Source organism: Loxodonta africana, chromosome 6 (assembly GCF_030014295.1).
Source record: "Loxodonta africana isolate mLoxAfr1 chromosome 6, mLoxAfr1.hap2, whole genome shotgun sequence".
Lineage (NCBI taxonomy): Eukaryota > Metazoa > Chordata > Mammalia > Proboscidea > Elephantidae > Loxodonta > Loxodonta africana.
Window position 1 is genome coordinate 98,943,264 of NC_087347.1, and position 13,838 is coordinate 98,957,101.

Below are 13,838 nucleotides of genomic sequence, written 5' to 3' on the forward strand. Positions count from 1 at the left end.
CTTCTGTTGCCCGCCCATTGGTCAAACCTAATTGGAAGCCAGAGGCAAGGGAGCCCACTGCAGTAATCCAAACAGGTCAGCCTTCCAGGGCACAGAGCAGGGAGGAGAAGGGTTCAGGAATTATCCAGAGACTGGGATCACAATAAAGGGTCCCAGACACAGCAGGAGAAAAATGTAAAGCAAAAATCAAATTTACAAAAAAGACCAGACTTACTGGTCTGACAGGGACTGGAGGAACCTCCAAGACTATGGCCCCTAGACACGCTTCTAACTCAGAACTGAAGCCATTCCCAAAGTTTACTTTTCAGCCAGATATAGACAGGTCTATAAAACAAACAATAACACCAGCGAGCAAAGTGCTCCTTAGAACAATCAAGTATAGAGACCAAATGGGCAACACCTGTCCAAAAACAAAGATGAGAAGGCAGGAAGGCACAGGAAAGCTGGACAAATGGAAATGGCGAACCCAAGGGGGAAAGTGCTGACACACTGCAGAGACTGCAATAAATTTCACAAAACAATTAGTGTATAAACTATTAGGAAGCTAATTTTCTCTGTAAACTTTCACCTAAAGCACAATAAAATGTTCAAATGAAAAAAATTATCCAGGGGCAGATGGAAGACATCCAACCCAATTCCTGTTCAGATCTCAAAACAAGAGTGAGAAACCATGTCTCATGCTGCTACCCTAGACTTTATTCAGTTCTCAATGGGCGGCTGCCTCTCTGCCCACCAAAGGCAGGATGTGAAGAAATCAGCTCACACTGATGGGGAAGATGCTATTTCTCCCAAAATCGTTTTATAGATTTAAAACAATCCCATATAAAATCCCAGGAGGATACTATGTGTGCATGGGCACTGATAAGCTGATTCTAAAATTTATAATAGAAATGAAATAGACCAAGAATGGCAAAGACAATTCTGAAGAACAAAGTTACAGAATTGGGTATCAACACTTATTATAAAGCCACAGTAATTAAAGTTGATTAAATTGTCCAAAAACTAGGAAAAGAAACAGAATAAACTATCCCAAAACATTCAGATATACAGTCATCTGATTTAAGATAAAGTGGTCCATGGAGTTCAGTGAGAACGAATGGTCCTTTGAACGTATGATACCGGATGAAGGGGATCTTTACCTATTTTATTACACAAATCCATCCTATGGATAAAATCTATTTACTACTAACCTAGAGGTATGCAGTTCAACTCACCCAGTGGTGCCACAGAAGAAAGGCCTGGTGACACACTTCCATAAAGACTGTGGCCCAAAAAGCCTTATGAAGAAGTCTACAACCCATGGGGTCGCGCTATGAGTCGGCATTGACTCAAAGGCAACCAGCTATTCTATTAAAAGAAAAAATTCTATTCCAGGTGGATCATAGATATAAATGTGAAAATTAAAACAATAAAGCATATAAAAGAAAGCATAGGAGAATATCTACAAGACCTTGGAGTGGTAAGGATTTCTTAAAGAGGACTTAAAAGAAAAAATGAATTTGATTTAACTTAAATTAAAAACCGATCAAATGATGGTCTCGGGTAACATCTAGCTCAATTGGCATAACATAGCTTATAAAGAAAATGTTCCACATTCTACTTTGGTGAGTAGCATCTGGGGTCTTTAAAGCCTGTGAGTGGCCACCTAAGATACTCCACTGGTCTCACCCCTTCAGGAGCAAGGGAGAATGAAAAAACTAAAGATACAATGGAAAGATTAGTCAAAAGGACTAATGGACCACAACTACCACAGCCTCCACCAGACTGAGTCCAATACAACTAGATGGTTCCCAGCCACCACCACTGACTGCTCTGATAGGAATCACAATAGAGGGTCCTGGACAGAGCTGGAGAAAAATGTAGAGCAAAATTCTAACTCACAAAAAAAGACAAGACTTACTGGCCTAACAGAGACTAGGGAAACCCCAAGAGTACGGCCCATGGACACCCTTTTAGCTCAGTAATGAAGTCACTCCTGAGGTTTACCCTTCATCTGAAGATTAGACAGGCCCATAAAATAAAACGAGTAGGGGCACACCAGCCCAGGGACAAGGACCAGAAGGCAAGAGAGGGCAGGAAAGAAAAAGAAAAAAAAAAAAAAAAACCTATCAAACGATCCAGCAATCCCACTCTTAGAAATATATCCTAGAGAAATAAGAGCCTTCACACAAATAGACATATGGACACCCATGTTCACTGCAGCACTATTCACAGTAGCAAAAAGACAGAAACAACCTAAGTGCCCATTAACAGATAAATGGATAATCAAATTATGGCATATATACACAATGGAATACTATGCAATGATAAAGAATAATAATGAAGGTGCAAAACATCTCACAACATGGATGAATCTGGAGGGCAATATGCTGAGTGAAATAAGTCAATCACAAAAGGTCGAATATTCTATGAGACCACTATTGTAAGAACTGAAGAAAAGGTTTCACACAGAAAAAACATTCTTTGATGGTTACGAGAGTGAGGAGGGATAAGAAGGGGAAATCACTAACTGGACAGTAGACAAGTGTCAACTTTTGTGAAGGGAAAGACAACACACAATATCGGGGAAGTAAGCACAACCTGATCAAGGCAAAATCAAAAAAGTTTCATAGACAAATCTAAACACCTTGAGAGACCGAGTTGCTGGGGCTGGGAGCTGGGGACCACAGTCTTGGGGGACATCTAGGTCGACTGGCATAACATGGTTCATAAATAAAAAGTTCTACTTCCTACTTTGGTGAGCAGTGTCTGGGGTCTTAAAGGCTTGTGAACACCCATCTAAGATACATCTACTGATCTCATCCTGTTCAGAGAAAAGGAGAATGAAGAAAATGAAAGACACAAGGAAAATATTAGTCCAAAGGACTAATGGACCACAACTGCCACAGCCTCCAGCAGCTGAGCCCAGAAGAACTAGATGAATCCCAGCTGCCACCACCTACCGCTCTGACAGGGACCACAGCAGAGAGTGCCAGACTGAGCGGGAGATAAACATAGAACAAAATTCAAATTCACAAAAAAGACCATATTTACTGGTCTGACAGAGACTGGAGGAACCCACAAGACTACAGCCCCTAGACACTCTGCTAACTCAGAACTGAAAGTACTTTCAAAACCCATTTTTCAGACAAAGATTAGACAGGCCTATAAAACAAGCAGAGCCCTAGTGGTGCAGTGGTTAAACATCCTGCTGCTAACTAAAAGGTCAGTAGTCTGAATCCACCAGTTGCTCCCTGGAAACCCTACGGGGCAGTTCTACCCTGTCCTATAGGGTTGCTATGAGTCAGAATCGACTCAATGGCAATTGGTTTGGTTTTTGGTTTTTAATAAAACAAACAGTACCACACAGGAGGAACATGCTTCTCATTACAATCAAATATACGAGACCAAATGGGCAACTCCTGCCCAAAAGCAAGACGAAAAGGCAGGAAGAGGCAGGAGCTGGAGGAATGAACACAGGGGAACCCAGGGTAGAAAGAGGGGGCATGCCGTCACATTACGGATACTGCAACCAACGTCACAAAACAGTACGTATATAAATTTTCAAATGAGAAACTAACTTGAGCTGTAAACTTTCACCTAAAGCACAATAAAATTAAACAAATTTAAAGTAAAATTAAAAACCTTCCTTCAGAAGGGTGCCTGCTCTCACCAGCTCTGTTCAATATTGTATTATATTAGAAGTCCTATCCAGAGCAAGAAAAAGAAATAAAAGGTATCCAGATTGGAAAGGAAGAAGTAAAATGATCTGTATTCGTAGATGATATGATCTTATATAGAGAAAATTCCAGAGAGTCCACAAGAAAACTTTTGGGGCTAACGGATGAATTTAACAAAGCTTCGGGGTACAGATCGACAAACAAAAACAAGTCAGGTTTCTAAACACCAGCAATACAAAATCTGAAAGGAAAATTAGAGAACCAATTCCATTTACAATAGCATCTAAGAAAATAAAACACCTAGGAAAAAATCTAACTAGGGACATGAAGGACTTACACAACAAAAACTATAAAACATTGCTGAACGAGATTAAAAAAGACTTCAATAAATGGAAAGATGTTCCATATTCATAGTTGGAAGACTTACTGTTGTTGTCAATACCACCCAAAGTGATCTACAGATGCAACGCAATCCTGATGAAAATTTCAACAGCCTTCTTTACAGAAATACAAAAACCTATCCTCAATTTTACATGTAATGGCAACAGGCTCCAAATAGCCAAGGCAATGTTCAAAGAGAACGAAGTAGGAAGACCCACACTTCTTGATTTTAAAACATACTATTTTTATATAGCTACAGTAATCAAAACAGCCTGGTACTGCCATAACTACATAGACCAATGTAACAGCATTGAAACCGCAGAAATAAACCCATACATCTATGGTCAACTGATTTTTGACAAAGGTGCTAAGTCCATTTGATAGGGAAAGAAGAGTCTCTTCCACAAATGGTGCTGGAAAAATTGGATTTCCACATACAGAAAAATGAAACAGGATCCATGCCTCACACCATTCACAAAAACAAATTCAAAATGGATTAAGGACCTAAATATGCAAACTAAAATCATAAAATTCTTAAAAGAAAAAGCAGAGACAACACTGTCAGGCCTAGCTTTCAGCAACAGATTATCTGATTCTGATTGCTATGAATTGAATGGTGCCCCATAAAAATGTGTACAAACTTGGCTAGGCCATGATCACCAGTATTGGTGGTTGTCCACCAATTTGTGATTTGATATTATTATCCTGTGTGTTGTAAATCCTAACCTTTATAATGTTAATGAGGAAGGATCAGTGGCAGTTATGTTAATGAGGCCAGACACCATCTACAGGACTAGGTTGTATCTTGAGTCAATCTCTTTTGTACTATGACATCAAGGACCTTATCTCACAAAGAAGAAAGCAAGAGGTCGTTGAAAACACAGGAAAGAAAGAAAAGACCAAGATGGATGTCAGAAGAGACTCTGAAACTAGCTCTTGAACATCAAGCAGCTAAAGCAAAAGGAAAAAATGACGAAGTAAAAGAACTGAACAGAAGATTTCAAAGACAAAATATTATAATGACATGTGCAAAGAGCTGGAGATAGAGAACCAAAAGGGAAGAACAGGTTCAGTATTTCTCAAGGTGAAAGAACTGAAGAAAAAATTCAAGCCTCAAGTTGCAGTAGTGAAGAATTCTATGGGGAAAATATTTTAAACAACACAGAAAACGTCAAAAGATGGAAGGAATACACAGTCATTATACCAAAAAGAATTATCCTGTGTTCAACCATTTCAAGAGGTAGTGTATGATCAGGAACCGATAGTACCGAAGGAAGAGGTCCAACCTGCAGTGAAGGCACTGGTGAAAAACAAGGTTCCAGGAATTGACAGACTATCAATTGAGATGTTTCAACAAATGGATGCAGCGTTGGAAGTGCTCATTCATCTATGCTGAGAAACCTGGAAGATAGCTACCTGGGCAACCAACTGGAAGAGATCCATATTTATGCCTATTCCCAAGATACGTGATCCAACTGAATGTGGAAATTATGGAACAATATTATTAATGTAACCCTAATACTCCCCAGCATGTTTTCTCCTTTTCAAAATGGGCGACTGAGAGCTTGACATAACTAAGGCCATGATGAACCTATAAGCTTTTCTCCTTCCTCTGCCTGGCCCCTCCTTCACATACCTCTGTTAATGACTTTGTTTTGACCTAATGTTAACGACCTTGTTCTTTTGTTTAAACTGATGCAAATAACCTTTTGTTATGTAAGACCACCTGTGGCCCACAACTCCCACCGGAAAATTAGAGCCCAGGTATCTGATATGTATATCTTCAGCCTAATAAAGAGATGTCTGGCAGGTATCTTTTGTCACTATCCTGTAATGAATAACTCCTCTAGAGCATACCTCCGCCTAGTAACTACAAGGGCACTTCAAACCCTTGTAAGAGTCTATACAAGCTCTAATGTAAAATTGCTCTTTGGGGCTCCATAGAGACAGCCTGTGTTGCTGTCGGGTCCCCAGTGATGTACACATCTCCTTAATGTACTTTCTCACTCTTTCTGACTTGGAGTATGTTTCATTGGCTCGACTGCTCCAGGGCACAAACCCTAATCGGGTAACAATATCACATGCAAGCAAAATTTTGCTGAAGCTCATTCAAAAGCAGTTGCAGCAGTATATCGACAGGGAATTGCCAGAAATTCGGGCCAGATTCAGAAGAGGACGTGGAACCAGAGATATCATTGCTGATGTCAGATGGATCCTGGCTGAAAGCAGAGAATACCAGAAAGATGCTTACCTGTGTTTTATTGACTATGCAAAGGCATTTGACTGTGTGGATCATAAACACATTATGGGTAACATTGTGAAGAATGTGAATTCCAGAACACTGAATTGTGCTCGTGAGGAACCTTTACATAGATCAAGAGGCAGTTGTTCCGACAGAACAAGGGGATACTGATTGGTTTAAAGTCAGGAAAGGTGTGTGTCAGGGTTGTATTCTTTCACCATACCTATTCAATCTGTATGCTGAACAAATAATCCAAGAAGCTGGACTATGTGAAGAAGAATGGAGCATCAGGATTGGAGAAAGACTTATTAATAACCTGCATTATGCAAATGACACAACCTTGCTTGCTGAAAGTGAAGAGGACTTGAAGCACTTACTAATGAAGATCAAAGACCACAGCCTTCAGTATGGATTACACCTCAACATAAAGAAAACAAAAATTGTCACAACTGGCCCAGTGAGCAACATCATGATAAGCGGAGAAAAGATTGAAGTTGTCAAAGGTTTCATTTTACTTAGATCCACAATCAACAGCCATGGAAGCAGAAGTCAAGAAATCAAAAGACACTTTGCATTGGGTAAATCTGCTGCAAAGGACCTCTTTGAAGTGTTGAAAAGCAAAGATGTCACCTTGAAGACTACCGTGTGCCTGACCCAAGCTATGGTATTCTCGATCCCATCAAAGCTGAACAATGAATAAGGAAGGCCCAAGAAGAACTGACACCTTTGAATTGTGGTGTTGACCAAGAATACTGACTATGCCACAGACTGCCAAAAGAACTAACAAATCTGTTTTGGAAGAAGTACAACCAGAATGCTCCTTAGAGGCAAGGATGGCAAGACTATGTCTTATATACTTTGGACATGTTGTCAGGAAGGATCAGTCCCTGGAGAAGGACATCATGCTTGGTAAAGTACAAGGTCAGTGGAAAAAAGGAAGACCCTCTACAAGATGGACTGACACAGTGGCTGCAACAAAGGACTCAAGCATAACGATTGTGAGCATGGCACAGGACTGGGCAGTGTTTCATTCTGTGGTACACAGAGTTGCTATGAGTTGGAACTGACTTGACAACACCTAACAACAACTACTACTGAGTCCTTCCTTCACCCTCTTTGCAGTTTGCATTCAAGAAGCACATGGACAGGCTTCCAAGGCTGTCGATTCCATTTTCATCACCCAGGTTAAGCACCCAAAGCTGATTCAATCTACAGGTGTCCTCATAACTTGGCACTTGAACTAAGCCCTTGTTGGAGAGGAATATGCTGGGACCACTGGCCCAGATCACTGTGTTCTGGTAAATCCTATCCCCATCTATTTCCTCAATAGTTCTTCAATAATTCATACTTTCAGGCCACAACCAAAAAAAAAACCCTTTGCCATAGAGTTGATTCCAACTCATAGCAACCATATAGGACAGGGTAGAACTGCCATAGAGTTTCCAAGGAGCGCCTGGTGGGTTCGAACTGCTGACCTTTTGGTTAGCAGCCGTAGCTCTTAACCTCTATGCCACCAGCGTTACCTTCTGGTCATAGTCAGTTCTAAATGATATAAAGACTAAAACTGTTGGAGAGAATTTCTTCTAATTATCTTGGCCTCCCTGGAAGGGCCAGAAAGATGTTTGTTCTTGGTGCCTTCCTATCTTGTTTTCAGCATCTTTCTTCCCTCTACAGGTGTTCAGGCATTTGAATAAGGAGCTATAGACAACTCCATACTTTCACTGCATAGAAAAATAAACCTGTAATATGTGATTTTGCACTCTGAATGGTGTGTGTGTGTATGTGCACAGAACATACATGCACATGTATTCTTTTAATCTGTTCTGAGCCATGGTTCCCATATAAAACACCTTCTAGAAACACCACTTCTCCAAAGCATCTTCCAGTTCCTGGTAAGCTCCTGGTAAGGCCATTCTCTGCTCATGAGTAGGGGGAGGTAGGGAAAGAGAAATGAAAAGCTTTAAATTGTGTGTCTTTTGAAAAGCTCTAGTCTCTTGGGAAACACTCAGAAATGACTGACTTGGATGAGGATCAGGTTATATTACCTGTGATATCTCCCCCTCTAAGAGCATAAATTGACTTATTGGTATTTCAGTAACAGGTCCTCCAAGAGGTGGTTTAAATCTTATTTTATGTTATATCAAAAGCGTAAAGGAGCCGTGGCGGTGCAACAGTTAAGCACTTAGCTGCTAATCCAAAGGCTGGCAGTTCAAATCCACTCACCAGTTCTTCAAAAGACCTGGTAATCTGTTCCAGTAAAAATTTCAGTCTAGAAAACCCTATGGGGCAGTTCTACTCTGTCACATGGGGTCATTGTAAGTCGAGAATCAACTGAACGGCACCTAACAGTGTGTATAATAAAAAAAAAGGGGGAGCAAAGGGTATAACTCTGACAGAGTACTCACCCTACCCACAGAGAAAAGCTGTTATCATGCTCTGGTGACATCAATCTTGCACAACACTACTCAGGCAGCCAGCAGTGCCTAATCCATGGACCACTAACTCAGCACTAGACGGCATGACTTCAAAAAAGAAAGTATGCATCAGGAAAAGAAGACACAGTCCCATTTTCCCTGAGTTATCAGATACTTTCAAATTCTCCTTCCACATTCAACATACAAATAGAGCCTGTGAATTACTCGCGCTGGATCAATCAAATCTCTCGATGCCCGAGGTCGGCCAATTTAGGCCTTCTCTAAACTGGCTGGTCTACCTCCTCGGGCTCCCTGTTCCTTATTATCACCTCAAATAAAGGAATGTTAAAAAGGCTTCCAGGATAATTGGGTGATATGAGTTCACACTTTTAAACTTATAAATATCTTTTTTTGAACAGTACTATAAACGTACTCTGGAAGAGTAAAGACAAAAAATAAAACGCGAGAAGTCAGAAAAAAAATTTAAAACCACACAATGAAAATGCTCTAATTTGAGTACCGTTCCCTTAAGGCAGTAAATGTTCAGCTTTGCCACAGAGTCTGGCTTAGATTCTACTTAAAAATGAAAGCATGTGCTATAGTGTCCAACTCAGTGCCAACCCGTGTGTCAGAACAGAACTGCGTCCCATGGGGTTTTCAGTGGCTGATTCTTCAGAAGTAAATCGCCAGGCCTTTCTTCTGAAGCACCTCTGGGTGGACCTGAACCACCTGCCTTTCAGTTAGCAGTGAGAGCGTTAACCTTTCGTACTACCCAGCAACTGCTTACAGCCTGGGAATTCAGGTGTTGTCTCTTCAGTGAGACTAAAAGCTCTTTAAGAGCATAGATGATGCCTTCTACTTCTTCTTTACCTAGCACAATGCTAGGTGTTCAGGGGACTAAAGAGCACAAGCCTGAACAAACAGAAGAACCAAAATGCGTCAGTGAAACCAAGAAATAGACACAATATATATATATTTTTTCTTTTAAATCCATATATAATCTAGACTGGAGTCCTTGGGTGGCACAAATGGTAAAATGCTCGACTACTAGCCAAAAGGTTGGCAGTTTGAGCCCATCCAAAGGTTCCTGGAAGACAGGCCTGGTGATCTGCTTCCGAAAGGTTACAGCCTTGAAAACTGTGCAGCAATTGTACTCTCTGCACATGGGGTCTCCGCCAGTCAGAACAGACTCAAAGGCTGCTACCAATAACAAATCTAGACTACTGAAGAGTGCTGACTTGGTAGGGTAACCTGAGGCACCTGGAGACTCTATCATGTTTCTACTGCTTGAAAGGACATAAAAAATATTGTTTTATTCAGAGCATCGATACAATCAAGCCTGGCAACAAACACGTCCTTTCTTCACATCTTTGAAGGAACTGCACAGGAATAACTAACGAACCTCATGCTGCTCTAAGGTTTGGCCACGCCTGCAACAAGAACATAATGAACACTCGTTACACTGAATTTGGGATGTGCCCAGCAGCCTTTTCTGATTTCAAAGTGCTTGATCTCATTAGCTATCAGACACCGTGTCTAATCCGATGTTCAGACTCACGTCTGCTGTGTAATTGGGTTCAGTACACATATTTAACAATAAAGCAGACATCGGCCCCACAGAGAAGTTAGGTGTCCTTAAGAACTCATTAACTAGCTCAGGAAGAGAGGAAAGGAACAAAATTCTACACATTTCTAATTATACGCTGGAAAACAAAGCAGAGCTAAACCTAACCAAACTTCTCGATATAACGGTGTCACAGTTCAGCAACTGCCCTCATGTTCTGAGGAATCCCATGCAGTAAGCTTTAGATTCATCTATTCATTCATTTGAAAAAACCAAACGAAACCCAGTGCTGTCGAGTCGATTACGACTATTCACTTGATAAACACTTATTTACTAAGCACCTACTGTGCGCTAGTTGTACTGGCTGCTGATGCCAATGACAAACCCCGTCCCTGCCCTCACAGAGCTCAGAAGCTAGATTATTCAATTTCATTTGAAAATACAACTGACATATCTTTATTCCCTGGAATCCCAAATTATCAGCAATATTTCTCTAACCGTTCATTCTAAGCAACAATTTTGGTGACACTTCAGTCCTGTCCCTAATGTTGAATATCAACATCTTCATTCTCTACTGTGACCTTCCCAAGCCTCAACATCGTCTGATTGTTTAAGACAGAGGAAAAGGGGAATTTGCAATTACTGAAAGCCCACTAGTGGCCTGCCAGCCAATGTACAAAGTAACAATAAAGCAACTCCTTTATTCTTCCCACAAATCTCAGAAGTAGGTATTAGTATCTGTTTCCACAGGTGAGAAGATGGAGGCTCAGAGAGGAGACGTAAACGAGAACAAAACTTAGCTTCAAAACTGGGCTTACTCGAAAAATACGAAATGTTGGTGAGGATGTGGAGAAATTGGAACCCTTGTGCATTGCTGGTGGGACTGTAAAATGGTACAGCTGCTGGGTAAAACAGGTTGGCAGTTGCTCAAAAAAATTAAACACAGAATTACCATATGACCTAGCAAGGGTATTCCTAGATATATACCAAAGCAGGTTCTCAAACAGATTCTTGCACGCCAGTGCTCACTGAAGCATCATTTGTAACAGCCAAAAGGTAGAAACGACCCAATTCTCTATCAGCAGATAAATGGATAAACAAAATATGGGGTATTCATACAGTGGAATATTATCCAGCCACAAAAAGAAGTGACCTCCTAATATATGCTATGACGTGGACGAAACATTATGCTGAGTGAAATAAGGCAGATGCAAAAGGACAAATATTGTATGATTCCACTTAATATGAAATATCTAGGATAGGCAAAGGAATGGAGACCAAAGTTTATTAGCGGTTACCAGGGGCTGGTGGGGGTAGAATGGGGAGTTCTTGCTTAAGGGATACTGACTTTCTGTTTGGGGTGATGAAAAAAATTTGGATATAGATAGTGGTGATGGCAGCACAACATGGTAAATGTAATTAATGTCAATGAATTGTATACTTAAGAATGGTTAAAGTGGCAAACTTTTTTTTTTTTTGGCGGGGCTATGTCATATGTAGCATGGCTTCCATGCTGTAGGATGTGTCAGAATTTCATTTCTCTTTATTATGAATAATACTTGATTGTATTATGTATATTCTACCACAACAAAATTTAAAAGCAAACCAAAAATGGGTTTACTGACGCCAGATGCCTGTGGGCTCAACCAGGCTCTTCATTAAGCAGCCTCAAGTGAGAGACTGTGGGTTAGATAACACAGTTGACATCTTGGCTAGGCATTTACTGGCCTTGTGGACTCAGGTGCTTTGAGCCTAAGCTTCAATGTCATCATCTGTACCATGATGACATAGCGCTTACCTGTTAGAATAGCTATGACGATTCTGATGTGATCAGCATACACACCAGGAACTAAAAAATCATGTTAGTAACAATGAAGATGCTGATGATGACCTCGCCAAGATCAAAAGGAAAAAAAAAAAATCATTTGAACTTATGCCTACAACTTTTCCAGTTGACAGCTAAAAATGCCCACTAACAGCAACCTTGCAACAGACACACCAAAGCCCTAGGGTGACTCTGGCTTACAAAGATCCAGAACATTTTTGCTTTGTCTGTGTGGATTTCTTAAAGAGATGTTTCCTTTATAAATGCATTTGGAGCTGGTTTGCTCAAACATGCCTTCAGAAGAAATTGTGAAAGCTAAGAAGTTTAAGACCCAGGGGGACAGGGGCAAGATGATTACCATAACAGTCTATGTTTCCCATAAGCAGATGCTGGTTTACTGGGTATCCTGTGATCTTTGAGAAAAAAAGGTGTTATCCTATTGCAATCCCACTGACCTAAGCATTTAGCTAATCAAGGAGCTAATTTGGGAGGAAGGATCCAAATCTAGTTTAAAAGACACATTAGTTCTACAGGATCTCAATGTAATTATTATTTACATAGAAAGGCCACAGGTTCCATGACTTCATAACTCTATGTTCTGTTGAGGGCTCAAGAAATGACTGGGGTTTAAGGCAGTTTAAACAAGCCACACCAATTCCCCATACAGAATGCCCGCCCCCATCTATCCTTTCTTTAGGTGTCTTAAACTACTTCTCAGGCAAAGCCACACAGCACAGTCCAAGAGGAAGCAAAGAGAGCACACTGTAGTCACTCACAAATGAGGCAAATGAAGCCCACAGAGAGCTGACAACTTTTCAGAAGATCATACCACTTTTCAGAGTTGAAGGGAATGATGGCAACAGAGTCCACATCTCCCAACCTCAGGTCCAGGCTCAGCCCACTGAGCAATGAACATGCCTCAGATCACCCAAATCCACAGCAGACCAAGCACTCTGGGAAGTAACACCTGAGGCAGCCATGGCTGAGAGAATAGGGGTTAAACATCCCAAACTGAGGAAACGTGACTGAGGGAGGTTAGGACTTGGGCAATTGGGAGGGAGTAGACAAGGAAAGGAAAGGAAGGTATTAACCAACTAACCCACACACATCATGTTGTTTTACAATTATCAAATTGTCCTTGCTGCCCACTGTAAGGGTTAATCTTATGTGTCAACTTGGCTAGGCTATGATGCCCAGTTCTTTGGTCAAACACTAGTCTAGGTATCACTGTGATGGTATTTTGTCGATTTTAACATTTACAATCAGATGACCTTTAAGGAGAGAAGATTAGCCTTGATAAGGTGGGTGGGCTTCAGCTAATCAATTGAAGACCTTATGAGCAAAAACTGAGATTTCCAAAAAGGAACACTAACAGAAATTCTGCCTGAGTTTCCAGATTGCTGTCCTGCCCTACAGATTTCAGACTTGCCAGCCCCCACAATCACATGAGGCAATTCCTTAAAATAAATTTCTTTCTCTCTCTCTCTCTCTCTCTGTCTATATATATATACACACACACACACACACACACACACACACACACACACACACACACACATATCCTATTGGTTCTGTTCCTCTGGAGAACCCTGGCTGATACACCTACTAACACATAACACCTCCCAGATATCTAGGCAGTATCATTTGGGCATTGAAGATGGCTGCCGCCTACCACTTTCCTTGACACACATTCTGTACCCCCTGCCCCTAAGGCTTAGTATCAGAATACTTTTTCCTCCCTTCGCTATTGATG

At 40.9% G+C, this 13,838-nt stretch overlaps 1 protein-coding gene across 2 annotated transcripts in view; it reads right to left on the bottom strand.

Moving 5' to 3' along the window:
- The window catches only part of KIF5C (kinesin family member 5C), a 208,426-nt gene that overhangs the window by 80,710 nt on the left and 113,878 nt on the right, over positions 1–13,838 (bottom strand). The gene's annotated exons all lie outside the window — the stretch shown is intronic.